At 31.6% G+C, this 18,296-nt stretch overlaps 1 pseudogene; it reads left to right on the forward strand.

Annotated features, from left to right (window-relative positions):
• Positions 1 to 12,335: 12,335 nt before the first annotated feature.
• On the forward strand, positions 12,336 to 16,154 carry LOC132042417 (cytochrome P450 71AU50-like; annotated as a pseudogene).
• The last annotated feature ends 2,142 nt before the right edge of the window (positions 16,155 to 18,296 follow it).

Consider the following 18,296-nt stretch of genomic DNA (forward strand, 5'->3'; position numbering starts at 1 on the left):
TCAATTCATCCTCTAAACAAGGTAAAATATGGGTAATAAATGGCGGATAAGCGTATAAATACGCTTAACATCAACGGCCATGTCTCCTTTTGCTAATAAAAATTGGTTGAATGGCCTAAAGAGTTTTGTTAACCAAACATCTTCAGAATTTTTGCTTGAATTACTGGTCCAAAAATGTGAAATTTTCAGAAGTCAATAAATCACTACTATGAAATTTTTGTTTATAAAGGCAAAAGAAATGCGTCGTTACTAATTTGCGACTTTGAAAACAATTGGAAATGAGAAGATTCAGCTGCGAATTTTTGCGTCAAGTATAACATTTTAGGCAATTTGTCATCAAAACAAAAAGTGCACCATATAAAGTAAGAGTCGAATAGCCTACCCAACGTGCTCCTCCCCAATATTTGCCCATATGATGAAAAAAATGTAGTCAATGAAGATGTTTGTTATGGGGGGTTAAAAAAGATGAAGATGTTTGACATGGAAAAATAATACACCCTCTGTCCCAATTTATTTGACACTTTTTGCTTTTCGAAAGTCAAATTTTTTAATTTTGATCGCGTGTTTGAACATAGAATTGTTAAAAATTTTGAAATAAAAAATGCATATTTGGAAACTACGTACAAAGTACTATAAGTCGCTATAATTAATAATTTAAAATATTTAAAAGATATATGAAAAAATTACGATCAAAGAACAACTCATTTGACTCTTGAAAAATATCCCTTTCAAAACATATCGAAAAAGATATATTTAAAACATTCCCTTTTCTATGTGAAAAATATCCCATGTGAAAGAGTTATAAGTCTCTTATTTTTTGTGGATTAAAAAGCTTCCATGTTTTAATGCATTTATTTAATATTGTCACGACCCAACTCGTGGGTCGGGCGGACACCCACACTAACCCTCTCCATATCGCGCTTAGGACAGTGCTAGGGGTACTTAGGCCCTCAACATTTTGAAGGCCCCAATTTTTTTTTATTATTATTATTATTATTATTATTATTATTATTATTGTTATTATTATTATTATTATTATTGTTATTATTGTTATTATTGTTATTATTGTTATTGTTATTATTGTTATTGTTGTTGTTGTTATTATTATTCTTATTCTTCTTCTTCTTCTTCTTCTTATTATTATTATTATTCTTATTATTATTATTATTATTACTATTATTATTATTATTATTATTATTATTATTATTATTATTATTATTATTATTGTTATTATTATTATTATTATTATTATTATTATTATTATTATTATTATTATTATTATTATTATTATTATTATTATTATTATTATTATTATTATCATTATTATTATTATTATTATTATTATTATTATTATTATTATTATTATTATTATTATTATTATTATTATTATTATTATTATTATTATTATTTTATTATTATTATTATTATTATTTTTTTATTATTATTATTATTATTATTATTATTATTATTATTATTATTATTATTATTATTATTATTATTATTATTATTATTATTATTATTATTATTATTATTATTATTATTATTATTATTATTATTATTATTATTATTATTATTATTATTATTATTATTATTATTATTATTATTATTATTATTATTATTATTATTATTATTATTATTATTATTATTATTATTATTATTATTATTATTATTATTATTATTATTATTATTATTATTATTATTATTATTATTATTATTATTATTATTATTATTATTATATTATTATTATTATTATTATTATTATTATTATTATTATTATTATTATTATTATTATTATTATTATTATTATTATTATTATTATTATTATTATTATTATTAGTAGTAGTAGTAGTAGTAGTAGTAGTAGTAGTAGTAGTAGTAGTAGTAGTAGTAGTCACTATAGCTATTGCTACTACTAATATTATTATTATTATCATTACTACGTAATTTATATAAATAATTATTATAAATAAAAGTGTTATAGTATATTTTTTGTGATTTGATTAAGGTTATTTTATACCAATAAGTTCATAAATTGTGATAATTTTCTTCACTCCTTAATTAGTATATTTTGTTTACTTATCAAGTTTAATTTTATCCCTTTTATATAGGAATTAAGTTATATACACCGACAACATAATGAATTTTTTTTACAATCTTCTCTGAATTGCATGGACAGAAAAGCATTCACAAAGGTTTTTCTTTTAGTGTAATTTAACATATTATATGAGGTTATTTACAATTTATTTTAGATATTCACCAATGAGTGCTACTTAATAGAATGAACTACACTTATCGTTAAAATTGATCAGAAGGTGTAAGTATTTTTTACATTATCAATGCTCAAAATATAAACTATTACGTTATATATGTTCATTTCTTTTTCTTGTATGTGATGATAGCTAAATCAAAATTTTCACTTTGAGTTTGGACCTCAACATCAGAAACCCACCACTTTGAGTTTGGACCTCAAAATCCCGACATCCACCCGAGACCTCCTGGATACAAACCAAGCATGCAGACATATGTAAAAAAGGCAGTACAAACTCAATCAGCCAGCCTCGAAATTCCCAACGGAGGTCACCTTGACCCGGTCAACTCCCAAACGGCCAAAACCTAGTTTCCAACCAAAGGTACAAAAACGCTCCTCCCAAAGCCTCGAACCAACCAAACATCCCACCAAGTCATAATCGATCCTCCCAGGACCTCACGGAATAGACGGAATTCCCAAAAAGGCCCGTTTACTCAAAAGTCAACTATCAGTCAAACGTTTTTCACCATAAGGTTCTAACTTCCTCAAATCCTATCAAGACTCGTCCGATGACCTCGGGAACCGTGTCGCCCATTCCCTCGGGTCAAAAACACTCTAACGGGGCTATGGGGAGGGTCAAAGGGGCAAAACGCACATAACGACCAAACAAATGTATTCAGAGCTATTGATAGCAAATTAATTTTTTTATGGAAAAAAATGAGTTAAAGCAATGAAGTAGAACATCTTTCACTGTTCATTGATTCACTAATAGACTGGGGGGAAAACAACAATTCTTTTACATTTGGACAATATATATATATATATATATATATATATATATATATATATATATATATTTTTTTTGGTTTCACAATATACTCTTTCTACAGAACATAAAGATGTTTCTAATAATTGGTTGAAATGGCCCTAAATTTTTTGTTGACCGAAAATCTCAAGTCTCAACTACCCCGATTTGAAATCTCCAGAACTTTTGCTTGAATTGATGGAACTAAAGTGAAATTTTCAAAGTCAATCAAATCACTGTATATATATATATATATATATATATATATATATATATATATATATATATATATATATATATATATTTAATCAAATGCAAAAAAAATGGGTTGTTAGGTGCTATACTAATTTTCGACTTTAACAACAATTCGAATGAGAAGATTCAGCTGTTAATTGGTTGCGGTCAAGTTTAACTTTCCGAATTTCTCTTTTATACCAAACAAACATCGCAATAAACCTGGCTTTGGTGGAACTTTGAAATATTCTATTGAGTTTGTTGTCAACAATGATAATTAAAAAAAAAAAAAAACAAATAAATCGACTATCTAATTAAATTTAAAGAGTTTTATCTTTTGTAATAAAAACTTATTAGTTAATAGCATTGTGGTGAATTAATCGAGGTCACCCGCTAAATCAACTTAGCTCAAATAAAGTAGGGCGGAAAGCAAAACATGAAAAGAGATGAAATATGATGCGGCGACTCTCAAACATGTTAATTATGACCCTTATTATATGTGTATAAAAATTTATTTGTGGGAATACGTTGGTATATAAAATAACAAAATATTGTGCGTACCCTAAAGAAAAAGGTCACACTAGCACTACTGCAGATGGGCACCTCGTGACATATATGCATGAAATATCGCCGTCGTGGTTGGTTATCTTCAGAAAAGATAGGAACGTGAAAACCACCATGACGATGGTGACACAATAATATTTCGACTTATATTCGAGGCCCGAGCCCAACCCAGTACATTAAGGGTCGGACCTACTGGTCCAAGAATTGGGTTGGAAGGGAATGCCCTTAGTGGGTCGGGCTGGGGTAGGGTTTTGGGGGGAAAGGATTTAGCAGGCTTGGATGAGCCGGGCCGGGGGAGGGGGGTGTTTCGGATTGGGCAATTCGCGATTGCCGCTGCTTTCTGGTCTTTAAATTTTCAATTGCCGTATTTGAAATCTTTAAATTTTCTTCTTTCCACACCCATCGGTTCAGGGGTTGAACCATGCGTCTCAAAATTTTTAAAAAAAAAAATTCGCAAGCGAGTTTAAATTTATGCGCCGGACCGGCATACTTTTGTTAAGGAATTACCAAGTTATGCTGGGACAAAGATATCGCAATGTGGGCGAACTTAGCGTAGTATCGGTCAAGATAACTTGATAATTCCTTCACAAAAATTATCTTCTGTCCGCATAAAGTTTGCCCATTAAAAATATGCCACCCGCCGTAACTTTGTGGAAGGAATTATCAAAGTTATGCGGTGACCGATACTTATGCTTATGGGATTTCTGATAAGATGTTGAAGTCGAGATAACTTTGATAATTCCTTCACAAAGTTATCGGGTCCGGCATAAAGTTCAGCACTTAGTAGAAATATGTTCCCTACGATTCAATGCAAATTTGGTCTTCAAATTAGCATTACAAAACAAATCGTGGTAGTATATGAATCATTTCCATTTTATATAAGTGTTCAAGACTTCACCAGGGGAAAAGAGTAAACTTATGCCACAAAGAGTAGAAATAAACAAGATTTAGATGCATATGTTACGTGTTTGAGGCCAAAAAGCTCCATTCCGCAATATTTATCTTTCGAGTTTTAAAAAAATAGAAGAAGGAAAATATGTTCGATAAATATGAAACAACAATAGGAAAACGATAGACAATATAAAGTATGCCCCCCACCGGCATAACTTTGTGAAGGAATTATCAAAGTTATCGGACCGATACTTATGCCTTATACGGCACTTGGCATAAGTATGCCGGGTCCGGCATAAAATTTGTAATTCCTTAACAAAAGTATGCCGGGTCCGGCATACACGCGACCCAAATCTTGTCTTGCGATTTTTTTTTTAATTTATGCTTGAGCGGGGGTTCGAACTCAGAACCTCATGATTTCGGCGGGAAAGCTCAAAGTTGCAATACAAAGGGCAAAAATTAAAGACCAGCAATATGAGGGGCATAATTTAAAGACCACGAATATGAGGGGCAAAATTTAAAGACCACCCCAAAAGAAGGGCACTCCGCGCAAAAAAATGTTTCGGATTTAATTTTAATTTTGTTCAATTTCAAGATTTTATTAATTTTTGTAAGTTGGTGGTATTTATTTGAAGTTATTGAACTTTGTAAGTAAACACAAATTTGGTAAGGAAAAAATTTTTAAAGAGTCTTAAATCTTAAGGATAATTTCAGAGACCTCCCTTGAATACTAATTTCATAACACTAAACTTTCCTCGTGCTCTGTACGCTCACCTAGCCCGAAGGGAGGTTAATGAAACTTTTCAAATTCAAAACTTACAACAGGATTTTTTACTTCCACCAAAAACATTCTTAAGAAAAATAGAAACTTCAAACTTCAAAAGTTATACATAAAATTATTTAATTCATCCATAATGACATTAACAACGATTGAACGGAATTATCATTTTCTTCATTGTTTGGAGCAAATTGTTCAGATGAAACGTAACTCCAAATAACATGATCTCTTCAAGTTGGTTGTCTTGATCTAGAATCTAGACGACTTCTACTCTTCCTTGATCCTTTCCTGTTTTATATGTAGTACAATTATATGGATGCCATTTTGTTAAGTTTTCTAGTGTATCGGACCAAAATATAAAGACTACTAGTTGTATAAAATATTTTAGAGTTGTTCGCTGATTGCATTGCCGATCTTGTTTTGATTACGTATATTGGACGACAAATTGAAAATTTACCATTTAATTTGATAGTGATACAGATAAGAAATTAATGTGAACAAAAGTAAACGGATGCAGGTTGACTTGTGTTGAAATTGTCTTTGCTATTAGTGCTATAAGTCAGATGAGTTTGATTTACATACTTAGTGAGATGAACCCCCTTGAGGGTCGTTGTTAGCCCCAGTATAGATCGTCATAACACCAAATGGAGAAAATGTTCTTGTATTTTCAATGCTTATACAATACTACTTATCTATATCTATATCTATCTATCTATATTATTTTAAAAGAATGAATATAAATGTTGATTGACCAAAATATCCTTCAAATAGTGAACGACTTTTATGCCCTTTAAAATTGAAAAACTTTTTAAGGAGACAATTCCATGTTGGATAAAATTGTAAAATTTAGAATTCATATTGCATACCTGCCAGGATAATTCATATTATTCAATTAATCTATTTTCTACTAGGACTCACACAATATCTACGCGTAAAGTGTTGTTAGCATCATAGTTTAGGAAAACTTCTATTGTTTATGGGGTAAGTAGTATTGTTTGTCTTTCGGAAGACGCACAAGTTTATACAATAATAATTGTAATTGATAATATTAATAAACACAAAAATTCAATTCTAAACATCCAAAAAGTGTTCAACTTGGAGAGTATCAATTATTGTGAGGTGTCCGAAGGTTTGGGTTAATTAGAAGATGGATTGAAGGTATGGCTCTTATGATTTCTCATTTTTTTAATTTGTATTTTTAGTTCTTAAATTGATTGTTGAAATTTGTTTGTTTCTCTAAGGTTAGAAATTGTTGGCTTGAGAGAAATATTTAGTTGGCCAAATACATAAGCAGGCCGTTAAACTTGACATAAAGTTTCATTTTGGCACCTCAATTGTACCTTGTTCCCATTAGGCACTCCAACTTTCACTGAAGTGTGTCTATTAAACACTTTATACCTACGTGGCACATGAAGTGAGTTTTACTTGTAGTTGGGCGCGTGATAAAACCTTTTCTTTTTCTCTCTCTCTCTCCATTTTTCTTCACAAAACATACTCCCACCATTATAGTCTTCTTAGAAGTTTTCTATTAGCCCCGTTTACGGATTCAACCAGATTAAGAAAATCAAAAGGATATATGGAATCCTTAGTGAATCATTAATAACCAATGATTAACGTATATAAATGCATTAAGATAAATGGAAGCTTCTCTGAATCCACAAAAATGAAAACACTGGTCAGTCTTTCACAAGGAATTTCACTTAGAAAAAAAGTATATTTCATTCTGACGGTTTAATATTTTTATTAGTACTATTTTATTTTCCATGCACGTCATGAGAAGTGCTCATCTTTTGTTAATTCAATTTAAGACATGATCAGGAGCGGAGCACGCATGCTGTGACTAGTACCACTGTTAACATGAGTTATATCTTAAACAAATAATAATAAAAAAGCACCGTCATTTGTGACATCAAAAGTGACAGCTATACATTAAAGCAAAATATATGGAGTGGTAGTATTATTGTCCTAGTTGTTAAAGAATAGTAAAACCGACATTCAAAGGTTAAGTAACTTTTTAGGAAAACGAATATTTCCTTTCTAATCCAAAAGTTTACATTTACGCAATTTCTCTGTGACCAAAATAATTACAACTCCCTCTATCTCAATTTATGTGATACACTTTCCTCTTTAGTCCGTCCAAAAAAGAATGATACATTTTTTTATTTGGGAACAATTCAACTTTAAACTTTACCTTGTACGCTTAACGAGATGATCTATAATTACACAAATATTTTGACTTGTTTTAGACCACAAGATTCAAAAGTCTTCCTTTTAATGCCCAATAAAACTATATCACATAAATTAGGACGGAGGAAGTATTTAATTGCAATGTCAAACATCGATCTTTATGTATGGATTTTGGGCAAATACTTCTTTACCAAGGAACAAGTTTGGTGGACTATCTGACTTTCTTCAAATTTGTAGAATGATGCATTTTGAAAGCAAACACTAAAAAGGAATCGGAATTAGCTACAATTTTGTTGTTAAACCGTCACTAAAGTGCTCATAACTAACAATTTTTTGATAATCTGTCGTTAAATAGGTTAGTGTCACGACCTATTTTCACTAAGTCGTGCGGGTACCTACCTTTCCCACCTCGGTAGGCGAACCCTTATTCCAACAATCAAAAATATATAAATAAGGTAAGAAGATAAAATAACGTAAGTCTCACGATAATAATATAAAGAAATATAGAAATAATGAGAATCCAACCCCATCGGTCGGGTCATACAAGAGCATCTAACTAAATACTATAAGTCCGAATCATAATAATACATAGTAGCCTAAAAGATCATGTCCTGAAATGAAACAAGACATAAGGATAAAAAGAGTCATCGCGTCGATCGTCCTCATGCTCATCCCGAAGGACTCGAATCGAAATCCTCGAATATTAGCCACGAAGAGTAGAAATCGATCTCGGTGGTACTTTCATAAAAGAATGCAAAGAAGTGTAGGTCGGTCAAACAACGTGTTAGGTATCATAGGCCGACTAAGACTAGATAACGTATATAAAGACAACAAGCAAGAAAAACATATAAACCAACAAGTACAAGTCAATATGAATCCATATCCACAAATAAGTCATCTTTTATGTTATAGCATCTAAACCCAATTGTGCCAAGTCTTAGTATAATCAATCCGAATCGGACATCACGAGTATCACAACAATCAACGAACCAAGATATAATGCAATGCAATAATGTTTATGAAATGCAATGCATATGCTTTGTACAACATGTCCCGGATGGAATAACTCCACGTCTCGGCGATCATGACCCATGGGGGACCCGCGAAGTCCATGTACCACTCGCTCTGAAATATGACCTCGAATCACGAGCACACTCTCACGATCCCGGCAAAGACATCGGGCATCGGACACTCCATCATTCCCGGCAAGAAACCTCAGGCAACGAACACTATCTCTCTTTTACCCTCTCCGCAAAGACCTCGGAGGCTACACTCTCTCACATCATCATTAGTGCCATAACCATGCATATATCAATGTATCATGGAAATGCATATATGAGTATGATGAAATGTAATGTTAAAAAACCAATTCAATCCGAAACGGTACCACACATGGAATACAAGTAATATCACACAAAAAGCCACAATGGAATCACCATTCTCATCTCCATATCAATCAAGTAAAGCACCGCAATATCATAGTCATGATATATCATTAGTCACAGATACTCAATGTCTCAAGTGGCAACGAGCACAAAAAAAAATAGATCAAGATAAGTCAACAACACAACGGGATGTGTAGCCCCAAATCATACAACAAGGTCCAACCTAAGAAAATATCTAACCCAACTTGATACCCGCAGGTTTATATGCATTCTCCGACAATATCATCTAAACATACGCTTCGCTAATCAAAGTCTCACCATAAGGTAAACCGTAACCTACCTCAATGCCGACCAGGTGTCACGAACTCCCATGCCAAAGCTTTTTCCTTCAAGTGCTTCCGATCGGACAAGGTCTTTAGTGCTTATTCGTCACACAATATGTGTACGCTACCCAATAATACTTCAACCTATATTAAGACGCCAACAACTATGGTTAAGCTACGGGAGATTCAAACGTATTCTAACGTTAGTAACTCCTTTCTAGATGTTTAGGCGATGTTTTCTCTTGTATCTAAACCAACCACATACAACCAATACAACATCAATAATTATGTGTTCAATACCAGTCCGGACAGCCCACACAATATTCTAAAATGTACCCCACAAATCATTTCAATTTTTAACCATCAATGTCTTCACTCTTATTTTGGAACCCATGACAACAACAATCAACATTCAAAATAAATTAGCCCATCCTTTCTTATAAAAATGTCCACGGTTGACCGTTTTTTTCCCACTTCCACATATATCATTTCTTTTACATCTTAACTCACATATTTACAATGCAAACAATACACCACAATGTCCATAACAATCAACAACCGAAGTATCACATAAAACAGTCCATTAACTCCTAAATCGGCCCTACACGCTTCAACACAACCACATACAAAATTCCATAACTATTCATTCCTTTCATACACACTACCATATTCAAACCATTCTTAATACATGTACAAGAAATTTAAACATTGCTTCACATAAGCCTATCATACACGGCTAACTTTAAGTTTCAACAACAACATTCAATACCAACACGCACCATTTTATACATATTCACAATGCATCCAACTCATTCTAACCCAGTAAAAGAAATGACCAATTCTTACCTTGAATACTTGGCTCCAATTTGTGTCTTAAATTCTTATACTTATTCTTGCTTCTCTACCTCCTTCTCCTTCGAATTCTATTGAACAACAAAACTGAAATTCTTTTTGTGTTTTGTGTTTTGTGTTTTCCAACTCGGCCGTGACCTTCTCTTTCAACAACTCTTCTTGGTTTGTTTATTTCTTGCTTCTCCACCAACTACTACACATTATTGTATGTCTTCACTTTATAATTTTTTGTTAGCAACAAAAAATCAGTTTTCCCTCTTTTGAAAACCAAGCCGGCCGACCAACCATGGTGGTGTTTTCTTATTCTTGAAAGCTGATTTTCAACAAAAGGAATTGGAAAGTGTCATTTGCACTATGCCTTATTTTATATAAGGTTTCCCATCATGCTACACGTACTCCCCCACTTGATGATTCAACATTGCACTTGTTTTGTTAACTTTTCAGATTTTGATTCTTTTATATTCGGGTGGGGCCCTCCACTATATCCATGTTGTTGTATATAAAAAGTTGTTGTGCAATCAACATCACGTTGCTTGATAAAAAAATATATGGAGCCATATTGCTCTTAGGAATGATAAAATGTTGCTGAGTTGCTTAAGAAACTTTTCTAACCTTTCAAAGTGTAATAATAATAATAAAACTTCCTTTTCCTTTCTTTATTTGGAATGTGGAACCTACCACTAGCCTTTATAAATTACCAAATCATTCTTATGTTTGCCACCAGATCCATAGTTATATATAAATTATTTGTTTCTTTTGTTAACATGGTCACACGTGGAAAAATGTCCCCTACCACTTATCCACTTAATCTTTAATTAATCCCTTTTTCTTTTCCACTAACTCCAACCACGTTTTGTACCCTTAAACCCATTGTTTATGGGTTGTAAAAGAAAAAAGTCTCAATCTGAAATTTAATCCTAATGGTTACCTTTTAATTAGTGGATTATGCTTACATAGTACCTTCCCATATAAAATCCTTGATTAAAATATTAGTAAATGAAAAATATCTCATAATAATTTCATAAATATTGAGATATTTAGAGAATATATTTTATCAAGTTCTAATTTTCCCAATCTTATATCAAGAGGATAAATTTTTGTACTATTAATTTTCACAACGAAAGAAAATAACTCTTTTTTATGAATAACTATTCACACACATTAATTACACATATTCTAAAATTTATTCGTCAATTAAATAATCGAATCACCTGTTATCGCAAGCTATAGACACCAAAATTAGACCACGAAAAGGGTGTTTTAGGGATATCAGGCCTAAAAGTGCTAAACGACCAAATGGGTCGTTACAGTTAGCAACGGATTTTGCTGTTTAACTACTACATTTATCTGTCGCTAATTCCAATTTTCTTTAGGAGGGAAAGAGCAATAAATGTTTACATAAAGGCATAATACATAAACAGACACTCAAACATGACCTCAATTGACAATTAAACACTCCAACTTTGAGAATGTAGGTCTAGACACATTAACTCGTCTCCACTGTGTCGGTTGAACACTCTAACTTACAAAATAATTATGTAGACACCTCCAATATTTATGTGCCATGTCAGTGCCACGCCAGCATCGGGTGTGCATGAGATAGTGGGAACAATTTGAGGTGTCTATACGTGCACTCCCAAAGGTGGAGTGCTTACATGGCCAACTAAAATTAAGTTTGAGTGCCTGTTTATATATTATGCCTTATATAAAACGTCACTTACTTTATGTATGCATTCTGTTGTAATGACAATTTACGTACCCAAAATAATAACAATAATGTTCTGACACGATTATCATATAGTTCACCAACATATATAGGAGTATAAAATATACTCTCTCTGTTTCAATTTATGTGAACCTATTTCCCTTTTAGTCCGTGCCAAAATGAATGACCTCTTTCCTAATTTGGAAACAAATTCACTTTTTATGAAATGATTTACGCCCACACAAATATTCAAGACTTATTTTGGACTACAAGTTTCAAAAGTCTTCACTCTTTCTTAAATGTCGTGTCCAGTCAAATAAGTTCACATAATGAAACGGAGGGAGTATCATTTTCCTTTAATTTCCACAATAAAATAGTAGGTGAATGCTTGGTCAGCTTATAACGGCCGCCGTTCACATGATTTAGTTTCGTGTATGTATATGTGCTCTTGTCCCATAAATCATACAACATACACTAGCAAATATTGTCCATTTGTCCTATTGGCCATGGCTTTTATGTGGGCAACACTGTTTTTGGCTCTTATTGTATTATTCATCTTCCATAAGTTACTAAATATCATGAACAAGAAAAAACTTCCTCCTGGTCCAAAAGGGATTCCAATATTAGGACATCTCCATCTTTTAGGTGAAAATCCGACTCAAGATTTCCACAAATTATCCCTAAAACATGGTCCTATTATGTACCTGAAATTAGGACTACTACCAACTTATGTTATATCTTCCCCTGAATCAGCTGAAAAAATCCTCTAAACATATGATCACGTCTTTGCTAGTAGGCCTCATAATGAGACAGCTCAATACATCTCATATGGCCAAAGAAATTTGATTTTCTCTAAGTATGGAGCTTACTGGCGTAACATGAGAAAATTGTGCACGGTCCACATGTTGAGTAGCCAGAAAATTAACTCGTTTCGATCCACGAGGAGTGAAGAACTTGCGCTTATGATCAAATCGATCAAAGAAGTAGCTCGTGGTCATGGTCATGTTGCTGTTGATCTTAGTGCTCAAGTTTCGTCGTTGAGTGCCAACTTGAGTTGCTTAATGGTTTTTGGTAAAAGTTCGTGGATGAGGATTTGGACAAGAGGGGTTTTAACTCTTTAGTTCAAGAGGTTACAACGCTAGCTGCAACACCAAATCTTGGAGATGTTTTCCCTTTTCTTGGTGTTATTGACCTCCAAGGACTTACTCGTCGAATGAAGTAGCTAAGGTGTTTGATGAATTTGTTGAGAAGATTATTAAAGAACATGCCCATGCTATGGACCAGAAGGAGGACTTTGTAGACACCATGATGGCCATCATGCAATCTAGCGTAGCAGAGTTTCAGTTTGATCGTCGTCATGTCAAAGCTGTCCTGCTAGTATGTTCATTCTCAATCTGAAATTAAATACCTGCTTCATCCCAATTTATGTGATACTCTTTCTTTTTTAATCGGTCTAAAAAGAATGACACATTTTATATTTAATACTAGCAATTTAACTATAAACTTCTCATTTTAAAACCTTAAGGGAAAATGGTCAAATTTATCCCTGTACTTTGAACTAAGGGGCAAATTTACCCCTAATACTTTAAACTTTTCACCCCTACCCCTACCGTTATCAAACTTTGTAAAAATACCCCCAGCCCTAATGGGTTGCTGACTGGCTACCCAGGTGACTTGCCATGTCAGCCACCTGGGTAGCCAGTCAACATGCTAAGTGGAAAATATATATTTTTTAAATAATTTTTTCAAAAAAAATAAAAAAACTGATTTTTGTAAAGAAATAAAAAAAAAGTATTTGTATAATTCTTTTTAAAAACATATGTTTTGTATAGGGACCTATCATCATTTTGTGAGGTACTCACAATCTTTAGCCCAAGGGGCCTATCATCATTTTGTCTTCTCTGTACCATGATTTTTCTGTACAAATTTACTATGTTTTCTTCATTTTTATAGTAGAATGAATTAAAATATAGAGGAAAAAATTAATCCCTAGTAACTAAATATTTGATAAATAATTGAATTTCCTATGAGGAGATATTGAATTTTCGGAAGGATAAAGTACGTATATATACATATTCAGGAAAAATATTTACGAAACGTAACGATAGTTTTCTATTAATATTACAAATCTTATTAAAAAAACATACTTTTTTAAAAAGAATTATACAAATACTTTTTAAAAAAAAATTAATTTCTTTTTAAAAAATTCAATTTTTTTATTTTTTAAAAAATAATTTTTTTTGAAAAAAAATATATTTTCCACGTGGTATCTTTGATTGGTCGCCTGTGGGCGACATGGCAAGCCACACAGGCGGCCAAACAAGATGCCCTTAGGGCTGGGGATATTTTTGCAAAGTTTGATAACAATAAGGATAGGAGTGAAAAGTTTAAAGTATTAGGGATAAATTTGACCCTTTTCCCAAACCTTAATGGGATGATTTATATATCTTATTTTAAATCATAAATTTTAAAAATCTTCCGATCATTCTTGAACTCCCTGTCCAATCAAATACCATTACAAAAAATGGGACGAAGGGAGTAGTACTTACTTACGTACTAGGCTAATTTTAGTCAACTACTGAACTCACTTAATGCAACCAATCAATCAACTACACATCACTTCGAAAATTAATTTGAATACAAGGTACATGAATATTTTATACGGAAAAGGCTCAAATATGCCATTCAACTATCGGAAATGACTCATTTATGCCACTCGTCAATAGTTTGGCTCATTTATGCCATCGAACTATAGGAAATGACTCATTTATGCCACTAGTTTGACTCATTTATGCCATCGCTCGTTACCAAAATGACTCATCCATACCATTTTTTATTAACGCAGGTTTTATAATACCAGATATGACACGTGGCCTCCAATTAGAGGTCTACGTCGTTTAATTAAACCAGCCCAATTTTAAATACCAAATTAATAAAATATCCAATCCATACACCTTACCCACCCACAACCATAATCTAGTTGGAGGCCACGTGTCATACATGGTATTGTAAAACCAGTTTTAATGAAATATGGCATGGATGAGTCATTTTTATTAACGGGCGATGGCATAAATGAGTCAAACTATTGATGAGTGGCATAAATGAGCCATTTCCTATAGTTTGATGGCATAAATGAGCCATTTCCTATAGTTCGATGGCATAAATGAGTCAAACTATTGACGAGTGGCATAAATGAGTCATTTCCGATAGTTGGATGGCATATTTGAGCCTTTTCTATTTTATATTATCTTCACTCTAAATGACTGAATATATCTAGATGATTCATCATAATTACATTATTATTATGCTGACCGTCAGCTTACATCAACAATCAACTCTGCTGTTTTATCAGCACTTGGGAGAAACAGTGCTTTGCCAAGCTGACATATATGTAGAGCAACAAGCTTAATGGTAGTAATATTTTTCTTTCTTTAATTCAGGACATGCTTATTGCATCAATAGATGCATCATCAAGTTCAATTGAGTGGATGCTCTCAGAGCTTCTCAAGGATCCTGATATAATGAATAAACTCCAAAAAGAGTTGGAAGAAGTAGTAGGCCTAAACAGAATGGTGGAAGAATCAGACTTGGAAAACTTAAAATACTTAAACATGGTATTCAAAGAGTCATTTAGGCTACATGCTGCAGCCCCATTACTACTTCATGAAGCAATGGAAGATTGTATGGTTGATGACTTTTACATTAAAAAAGGATCACAAGTCATTGTCAATGCATACACTGTTCATAGGGATCCAAATTATTGTCCTGAAGCTGATAAATTTATGCCAGAGAGGTTTCTTGAAAGTAACGTAGACGTTCGCGGATGTGATTTTCAACTTTTACCGTTTGGCTCTGGTAGGAGGAGTTGCCTTGGGATGCAATTAGCGTTAATTATTGTTCGTCTTGTGGTGGCACAATTAGTTCACTACTTTAATTGGGAGCTCCCAAATGGCATGCAGCCTAAGGATTTAGACATGACTGGCAATTTGGTATAGTGACTGGCAGAGCCAAACATTTGATGGCCATTCCTACTTATAGGCTACAACACAACTGATTTTGGGAAATGGATTTTGATACATCTAGTTGTAATAAAGTAACTTTACTGCTTTAATTTGATTGAGTACTTATTTGTATGCACTTGTAATAGTACGGAAAAGACTAGAATAAATGTGTTAATTGTTTTTTGTTACTTCTAATAAATACTACAAAACTTTTGTTTCTAATCCATATTACCTTTTAATGTTTTTGGATACCCCTTAAGAAAGATATTCATTAGCCTTAAGAGTATTTGTTTTAAATTACCCTTAATTTCTCTCTTATAAATCTCACTAGTTTCGGCCTACGCGCTTTGCGCGTGACCAAAGCGCGTACAATAATTTATATCAAGAATTATACATTTTATTTGTCCTATAATTTAATTTAAATGTGAAAAAAATCAATCAAAGTTACATGGGAAGTGTTGGTTTGGCATACAAACTTAATCACGTGGTTCAATTTTTTTCAAACTTATAGGTGAATATGGGTGTATTCTTTCTTATTGGGTGACACCACAAGTTTATGTAAAATCCAGAAGTAAAGTCTTACTCAATCTTAAATTCCTAAATATTCGGATTTCTTTAGGTAGTTCAAATAAAGAAAGATTTAAGTAAGCAAATTTTAGTTGATTTCAAAGTCCTACATATTAGGACTTTCTATATGGTAGTTCTAATAATAAAATATTTAATATGTATATTTTTGTTGATCTCAAAGTCCTAAATATTAGAAAAATAAATAAATTTAGGGTATTAATAAATGTCTACTTCTAAATAAATATTAGAAAAATTATGAATTTACAGTTTTGTCTAACATAAAATTTATTATAAATAATTAAATTAAAAAAATTAAAAGTTATCATATATAAAAGGGTTATTCGTTGATCACTATTTAATAATAATGCTTAGTTTTTTTTTTTTTTTAACTTTAAAAAGATGAGAATTGGATTTTTTATATATATTTTTTAAGAAAACCTTTTAACTTATTTCTTTTTATTTACATTTGAATAATTTATGTATTGTTATTGGTTAACATTTCTCTTAGGACAGAAGATTTGTATACTAAGTCATTTAACAACTATTATTATTTTGGAAAATTTTAACAACATCGAATAACAATTTCTTAAAATAGAACTTACGTTTATATAAGTAAAATATTACTCTATATTAAATTTCTAAATATTAGGAGTTCTTATATTGTTCAATTAAGGAGAAATTGGTAGTCAAATTTTTCTTTAATTTGAAAGTATTAAAATATTTATTTATATAAGTGAAAAATAGCAGGTCATAATAACTTTATAAATATACTTCTATGCGGGTAATGCAAAAACAATTAAAAATAGAGGAATTTTTTTAAAATTGATTAAGTTATACTGTAAATGAATTTAATTATAATTTAAGAAATATTCCATTAGTGATAACCAAAACTTGTTTATTTATATAAACAATAGAGAATAAGAGAGAAGTGAAACTTAAATATACACACATGCATGTCCATACATATACACATGCTTACTGCATATAATATTGAAATAATAATCATAAGAAACAACATTAGATTTTGTTACAAATTCATAAAAATATTATTCTACTTATAATGTTAATGAACTCAAATAAGAGTCTATTAATTCTTAAATTAAAAAAATAAATATTATATATAATATAAAAATGTATTACATAGATGGTGGATTGGTAAAAACAAGGGTGAAATAGTCATTGCATAGGATAAAGGGGTGAGAATGTCTATTGTTCAAAGTTGAGGGGGTAGTTTGATTTTCAAAGCAAATTTTTTTTTGTTGGGGTGGGGGGGGGGGGGGGGGGGTTGAAAATGATTTTCACCCAAATTTAAAATCCTAAATATTAAGAAAATAATTAAATGACTATTTTGTCTAGTGTATTTTATTTTATTTTATTATTATTATTTTTTTTTTTGTAAATGTGAACGTACATTTCGTTAAAGGCGTTCATGCTTTTAATATAGTGTGTATAATTAAAAATTATATAAGTAGTAGTAATAATGTGGTTGAAACTCATATACCATCTCGGTTTTAAAATATTCTGAATACTCATATATTGAAAACATCAAATATTAGATTAACATAATTCTATACACTACTAAAAAAACAGTGAAATTCGACCAAAATTTTCGACCACACGCGGTCGAAAAAGGCCAATTTTCGACCAAAATATCGACCGCAAGGCATGGTCGCTAACAGCTAGGGTGAAATTTTTTTCGACCTCACGTGGTCGAAAATTTTCGACCTCACGCGGTCGAAATAAGTTTTCTACCTAA

Source organism: Lycium ferocissimum, unplaced genomic scaffold, assembly GCF_029784015.1.
Source record: "Lycium ferocissimum isolate CSIRO_LF1 unplaced genomic scaffold, AGI_CSIRO_Lferr_CH_V1 ctg15188, whole genome shotgun sequence".
Classification (NCBI taxonomy): Eukaryota; Viridiplantae; Streptophyta; class Magnoliopsida; order Solanales; family Solanaceae; genus Lycium; species Lycium ferocissimum.